Genomic DNA, 7,382 nt, shown 5'->3' on the forward strand with positions numbered 1-7,382 from the left:
ATTAAACTGATCAAAAGATGATCAAACTAGAATGCCAACAGAATGTATAAAATGGTATATCAAATAAACAGAGAAAGAGAGAGGGGTTCAACCAGAGCGTGAGAAAAAGAGAGAAAGACAGTGAGACAGAGCACAAGAAAGTGAGGGAAAGACAGAGTGAGAGACAGGCAATATTTCTTAACCACACTAGAAAAAAACAACACGAACGGGTAAAAAAATAATAATTATGCTCTCTTTGCATACGGGATTAATTTGCATTGACTTTTTAAGTCATCTATTTTTGTCTGAACCTGAGCATCACCTTTAATGTAGTTTTCGCATAAATTTGCTACATCTTTCAGCTTTCCCTGTTTGGTTTTATCGAGGAGCTTTGTGAACTCGGCAGGTGACGCTGTTGCCAGCTCTGCAATGCTTGCCGTGGACCTGACTGTGAGTTCGTTCACCCCTGCGTATGCACAGGAAGCCGACAATTTCAAGCCCCGATTGTATGCTTTCAGGACCTTCTTGTATCTTCTTATCACTTCAAAAGGGCCACGGGCTGCAAGGAGCAAATCATAAAGAAAAACTACATTATGGACGGTACATAAAAATGTGTGTTCACAACAGTGCTATGAGTTGAAATGCTTATTGTATTGTTATGTGGCAGCATACAAGACAAGACAGAATTCCACCTAGCTCCTTTAAATAGGTCCACTTTATGTTAGGGTAGAATTAAAGGGATACGTCACCATTTGGGGAATTACACCAGTTTCCACTTTCCCTCGAGTTAAGTAGCCTAATTGAGATTGACCTTTCTCCAGTTCATTCAGCCGTTCTGAGTCTGACGGTAGCATTTTTGGCTCCAGCCAAGCATAGATCATTGAATCAGATTAGACCATTATCTCGCCCATTAGCATCTTGCTCAAACGTAACTAAGAAATCTGATATTTTCCCTGTGTAATACTTCAGTAATTACAAAGTGTACCAACAGAGAATGAACATGGTGATCAATACCGTGGTTTGCACTACTTGACTTAAAGGGATTATGCGGAGTGAATCAACCTGTAGCCCTGTTGTTTCGCATTGCCAAGTGCTGTCGATAGGCATGAGAACGACAGAATTCCATGCACGGTAGACCAAATAGCGAAACGGCAGCCAACGCTAACTACTGAGGGCATGTGAGTTTCGTTTTCCTATGCCCGCATCTGGTCTACGTTGTAACTATTGCTGTCGTTCTGATACCTATTGACAGCACCCGGCAGCCTCAAACAACAGGGCTACGGGTTGATTCACTCCTGATAATCCTTTTAACACATGGAGGGACTATTTTCAGATGTGTCAGCAAATGTCCTAATTTACTATGCTGGAATGAGAGTATAGTTCCATGTTTTATAGGAATAGAAAATCGCCACATTTCATTATCCACTGTCTTTGTACTCTTTGCAACTACAGAAGGATCAAGTTTTAATTAGAATTTTTCTTTGAATTCTTAGTCACTTTTGAGCAAGATACTAACAGGCGAGATGCTAATGGGCTAATCTGATTCAATAATCTATGCTAGGCTGGAGCTTAAAGTACTACTGTCAGACCAAAGTTACTGACCAAGGTAGAGCAACATAATACATTACAATGGGAGTAGTCTCGCAAAGCCAGACCAAACTACAGCAAGTAGAATGGTCTGGAACCACGCTATTTAGAGCCGTCTATCCGTGGGGAAACTGGGCTGGCCTGTTTTTATTTCTTTAAACCAATCATAATCGTAGGGGCGGGGCTAACCCCGGGAAGCAGCAGCGGTGCGCAATACGGGAAAGCCAGAAACCGGAAGGGGAGGAGTAGCGGTGGAATCTGACGCTAGCGCAATAGACGCTGTCCATTTCCGCTCAGCCAGACTACAATGGGAGTAAACGTGAATAGTTCCAGTCTGCATAAGTGGGAGTGTCACATAACGTCACAATGTAAACTTTTCAATTAACTTCTGTATGAGGTATGAGGGCTCGACTCTGGGATTTCCCCCCCTCCCCCTTCTGAAAATAGAACACAGAATTTAACAGACATTTGTGCTTCTCGCTTCACTTTTAACCTCTCTGGTCAAACTCAGAGAAAGGCTGAATGACCTGGAGAAAGGTCAATCTCAAATGTTGAAGACAAGGGGAGGTGGAAAATGAATTTGCTCCATAAAGGATAGATTCAACGTTTTACTGGAGTTTTACCTCTTTTGCGGACATCAGTCACTTTGTGGTGCTTCCTGGCCTTCTTTATTTTGTTCTTTGTCTTTGAAAGTCTGAGTTTTCCCTTGCCCTTTCGTTTCATCTTCTCATCTGAGGAGGAGGAGGAAGAACAGGAGGAGGACCGGCTCATTGAAGACAATGATGAGCAGGAGGCAGTGTCTTCCTCTGAAGATTGTTCTTCTCTGGGAGCTTTAGACAGGTCTAGACAGTACAAAAAAACAAAGATTAAACAGATATTGCTGATGCCTTATACAGAATACCATTTCTTCCTTTTTGTTCCAACAAAGGTAATATTTTGTGTAAAGTCAAAATAACCCTAGACCTGGGATGTGTTACTATTAGGTGGTTACTATTAGGTGGTTAAGTGTCGAACCAGGGTAAGTAAAGCTAGAGGTAGTGGTAAATATGATAATAGAAGAGTCTGGAGTCTCCATTCTCTTAACTACAGAAAGCCAGCAGGCTACTATAAGGAGGTTTACCACTTCCTCTAACTTAACTAACCAGGTGTACCACTTAACCTCCTACTTGGAATAGGTATATGTTTGACTGACACTGTATACATTTTTGTGTCATACACCGAAAATGTAGGCTTGTTGAACCTTACATGCCAGTTGTTTGCGAAGAGCATCCCTCTCCTTTATCACTTTCTGGAGTTTCTTATCTTGAGACCGCTCTCTCATCTTGGCCTTTTGGAGGAGATTCTTCACCGTTGGTGACCGGTCACCTGTCAAAAAACGTCATTTCAGCATAGTTGTACAGCTAACACACAGCAATTTAATAATTTTTTTTAACACAGCCTGTTTATGTTATAGCAAATTCGGTAACAAATACCACGAACATTGTCTATCTAGCCATAACTTTTGAAAGTAAGAGATTTTGAAAGTATTGTGCATCAAAGTTACTGTTAGGAGCAAAATATTGCCGTTCTCATGAATAGCTTAGAGCAGGGGTGCCCAACCAGTCGATCGCGGTCTACCAGTAGATCGCCGACAGATCCCAAGTCGATCGCGAGGGGTGAAGAAAAAAAAAAAAAAAAAGTTTTTTTATTATTTTTTTTTTTTTTAATAAAATTAAATTTGCGCGGGACATATACGTGCGGTAGCGCATGTGCTGTTAACAGCAGTTGAAAGCCGTCAACAGTAGTTACACACTCCTAAACGTTGGCATGGCTGAGGGGAAACAAGCTAAGACCTACCATTTTCACCCTGAGTGGGAGGAAGATTATTGATTATCGTTGAGAAGGTGCCGTGCGCAGACGGAATGAAACCCTCACTGAAGTCCGTAGGTTCACGATACAACCCCCCCCCCCCCCCCCCCCCCCCCGTCAACAATTGTTCTCTCCCCCCCCCCCCCCCGCTTGAAGGTAGGTTTGCTGGTAGATCTCGGGAGGTTGGCTACTTGAAAAGTAGATCTTGGGTCAAAAAAGGTTGGGCACCCCTGGCTTAGAGTATTTTGGACATTTAAGTAGTTACTCAGCTGTAAAGTAGCCACTAAGCTGTAATGTAATTCATGCAGAATAATAATTTTTATACACTATGACAAGACCTGAGGTGCGTTCAAGTTCAGCGAACATAGGCGAACGTTCGCAACGAACGCGTTGACCATAAACAATTAATTTTGAACGATTTTTGAACACCGTTCTAAACAAACTGTAAACGAAAAAAATGGATACGAAGGCCATGGTATTAGCGGCAGCCTCCATGTTAATGGAAGAGTTTACAGAAGAGGGTTTGCAAGTGGTCGACCTCGTTGAAAGCCTACTGCAGACAACCAGTACGGAAAATTCAAGAATAGAGGGCTACGTCACCGAAGTTGTACCCACTTACTGCGATATAACGTTCAAATCGCATTTTAGGATGCAAAAGACAACAGTTGAAGTAAGGGTGTAGATAGGCTATATGAAACGTTTTATCTATTGCTTTCAGTGTAGGAAAGGAGTAAATGATTTCAATATAGTTTAGTTTAATGCCATGGCAACGAATGTCACGTAGCCGAAGAGAGCACCGCGATCCATCTCTGTTTGTGGAGAACTACCTCTTCAGACATTTTTGCCTATGTTCGTAAACGTTTGCTTGCTTATGTTCGTTTAACGGAAAATGTTTAAAATCGTTCGCGAACGTTCGCCCATGTTTGCGATTCTGAAAGTGAACGCACCTCAGGTTATTTGAATAGGCTCAGGCTTTAATAGGCCTACGGTCAGAGTTCGACACTCCATTTGTTCCGACCCGTGGTCGTAACAAAAGTTGTAAGAATTACATAATACCTAGTCAAAAATAACCACATGTACTCCGACTGTGTAATAAATATGTATTAATAATAATAAAAACAAATCTAGGTCTCGTACCAGTGCATGACATGCTTCGGCCAATGAATCGATTTTCTCACCACGCGGCGGACTATGGCGGTGCGCCATAGTCTCGTCAATGTGTGGGAAAGGGTGCCAGTGTTAATGCTAACCAGTAAGCATAGCCTAATTTTATGAACATAATGCTAGGTCATAACCTGTTCGAACTTACCTTTCTTCGGTTCAGAGACATGGGGGGTATCTGTGGAGTCATCACCACTGTCAAAGTTGGTGTCACATGTTTGAGCGGAGGCGGAGGGGAGCATTTTGTCGTCCTTCGCTGCTGTTGTGTTCTTTCTTAAAACTTTCCCAGATCTGGTGCCTGCCGACATTACGTACACTTCCAAATAAACTAGCGAGCCTGGCTTGCGCAATCAAAAGAGCATCAATGTGAACTTCAGCCAAGTGTCTCTGCTTGTTGAGCTCTGCGAAGTGAGTTCCAACAGGAGGAGTCAGATGTATGCAGACCACTGTGATTGGCGCATTTGAAAAAAATAAATGTATGCATATTTATTTATTTAGTGGTTTATAATATAAAAGTTTTAAGAATTACATAATACATAATTACGGTAATAAAAAAAAGTTTCACAGCTAATGTAGCCGTTAGCACACTCAGGATCTCGTAATTACGAGATAATATCTTGTAATTACGAGATCCTGAGTGTGCTAACGGCTGCATTAGCTGTGAATCTTTTTTTTATTATTTATTTTTTATAACCCCAAGGAAGAATTGGAGGGAAAGAGCCATTATGTACATTGGGCTAACAGCGCACTCAGTCAAGCATAGATGGGTCTGACGACATGCTGTGTACACTATGACAGACTTAGCTAGGAAATTTAGAATCCTTATTGAGGGTCGCCGATCAACTAAGAAACATTTAAAATTAATTAAGTGGCTACAGAAAAAACAAATCCTCAAGCAGAAGATGAAATGCAAAACCTGCAGAGGCAAAATGAAAATGACAAAGAAGTCTTGTGGAGACTACTATGAATGGTAAGTTGGTCTTCTTCTTAAGTTTAATGTCAAATTTACTTTTGACTTTTTTGTTAAAGAAATATATTTATATTTTAATCCGCAGGATGTGCAGAGGGGGCTTCAATCACAGGAACAGAGTGAAGCAGTCTATAAGGCACAAGTCAATTTTCAGCCAGTCCAAGTTATCTCTTTTTGATTGGTCACGGTTCATTTACAGGTAAGATTATGACACAATAATGTAGGCTAAGGATAGATGAGTGGAGTGTTTTCATTGTGCGCCTGCATGTACAGGGTATCTGCAGGTTTCAGCAAGTCAAATTTAAGACTTTTTAAGACCTTTTTAATACCACCTTGAATGAAATTTAAGACCTTAAACCCGGGATGGTGGGAGGGATCCCGCTGTATTACAACCCAAGCATAGCATGTGTGTCACTCAATGAGACTCATTCAAGTTTACTTTCTGTCTGTTTATTGAACATAAAGTGATACTCCAGGGCTCCAGACTAACTTTTTCCTTGGGTGCACTGGTGCGCCTACATTTTTAATTTGGGTATTTATGGTGCACCCAAGTTGTGAGTTGTTGAGAGGGGGGGGGGGGGACAGCGTCTGGGCCCCCGGGCAGTCGATATTTACGCCACTGATAATATTTTCACCATTAAATAAATGCCTTCAGTAAGACCTGGGGGGTATACCACAAACCTCGTTGAACATACCCAGGCTTTCTTGGGAAAACCTGGCTCGACAGAGCCGCAACTCGCAATCACAGTTAAATGGTACCACGACGCTCACTTTAGATTAAATTAGTTGAACCAGGTTTTCCGCTTTAGGTTCAATGCGCGTTCACATAGAAGGGGCGTTTCTCGCGTCATTTGACTCACCCTTATGCAAAATAAATCGCGCAAGAGCGGTGTATTTCATCCAAGGCGAGCAATGTATTATTATGAACTCCTACGAGGAATTCAAAGTTCAAATCACAGCCAAGGGGAACACGATTTCCCATAATATGGCTAGGGTGGCGTGCTGGCAAAAATAGCCGACCGTGTTAATTCGTCCGTGAAAAGATTCTGCATATTGTCTAAAAAATATTATGCATCATCATCTCTTTTACCCCCATATATGTGGGGCCCCATGAATTGCGAGCCCAAGTACCGGGAATGCACTTGATCTCTGACCCAATATCGGACGTGCACGCAAAGTTGCTTGCTTTTAGTGGCGTGGTTCAACGTCTCAAACGTCAAAACAAAATCAGCCTTGTTGACGCTGCAGATTAGCTCGTTTCGGATGAAAGGCGCTAGTCCGAAGCGAGTTATATACGCCGTTTTGTCCCTTCCAGCAGTAAAGGTGCTCGCGATTTGAGAGTCAGGGAACATCAAACCGAAGAGATCTCCTATCCCCTCATTCGAGTTGTAGGACTGGTGCTTGACCACTGTGTTTAGAATCCACAACACCTCCGCTTTCAGTGTTGGTGTCGCACCAAATGCTACCCTCAGGTCAGTGCTAGCAGCGCGGACCGTCTGCGGCGGTGGTGCCGGGGCAGAGATGCAAAACGTAGAAATGGCTGGGGTCTGTGTGTGGCTCCTGGCAGAGGTTTTATGTTTTTGGCTCTGCATATGACTGACGACAGCCTTAATCCCCATGGTGCCGAGCTTGAATGTAGGCTACTTTTGCATGGAATGCATCTGGCCTGTTCTGGGTTGGCAACGGACGCTAGCCAACCTCGGAAACGGACGTCTTCCAGCCAACTGACGTTGAACTTGCATTTACCCATTGTTGCAGACTAGCTAGCAAGCGCGCAGACATCCGTTTATATATGCAGCTAGCAAGAAAGTAGCCTCTCTACATCTCCTTCCCGAAA

The 7,382-nt window shown here is 42.7% G+C and overlaps 1 long non-coding RNA gene across 3 annotated transcripts; it reads right to left on the reverse strand.

Moving 5' to 3' along the window:
* Positions 1-220: 220 nt before the first annotated feature.
* On the reverse strand, positions 221-4,768 carry LOC130378475 (uncharacterized). Of its 3 annotated transcripts, none has more exons than XR_008894714.1 (3): positions 4,724-4,768; positions 2,812-2,931; positions 221-2,408 (listed from the first exon to the last, which is right to left on the reverse strand). It is a non-coding gene; the product is annotated as an uncharacterized LOC130378475 (long non-coding RNA). The 3 variants fall into 3 exon arrangements; XR_008894713.1 differs by having other exon boundaries at positions 221-538; positions 2,190-2,931; XR_008894712.1 differs by having other exon boundaries at positions 221-2,931.
* Between the last annotated feature and the right edge of the window lie 2,614 nt (positions 4,769-7,382).

The sequence above is a fragment of the Gadus chalcogrammus genome, unplaced genomic scaffold (genome assembly GCF_026213295.1).
Source record: "Gadus chalcogrammus isolate NIFS_2021 unplaced genomic scaffold, NIFS_Gcha_1.0 GACHA079, whole genome shotgun sequence".
NCBI classification, from domain to species: Eukaryota; Metazoa; Chordata; class Actinopteri; order Gadiformes; family Gadidae; genus Gadus; species Gadus chalcogrammus.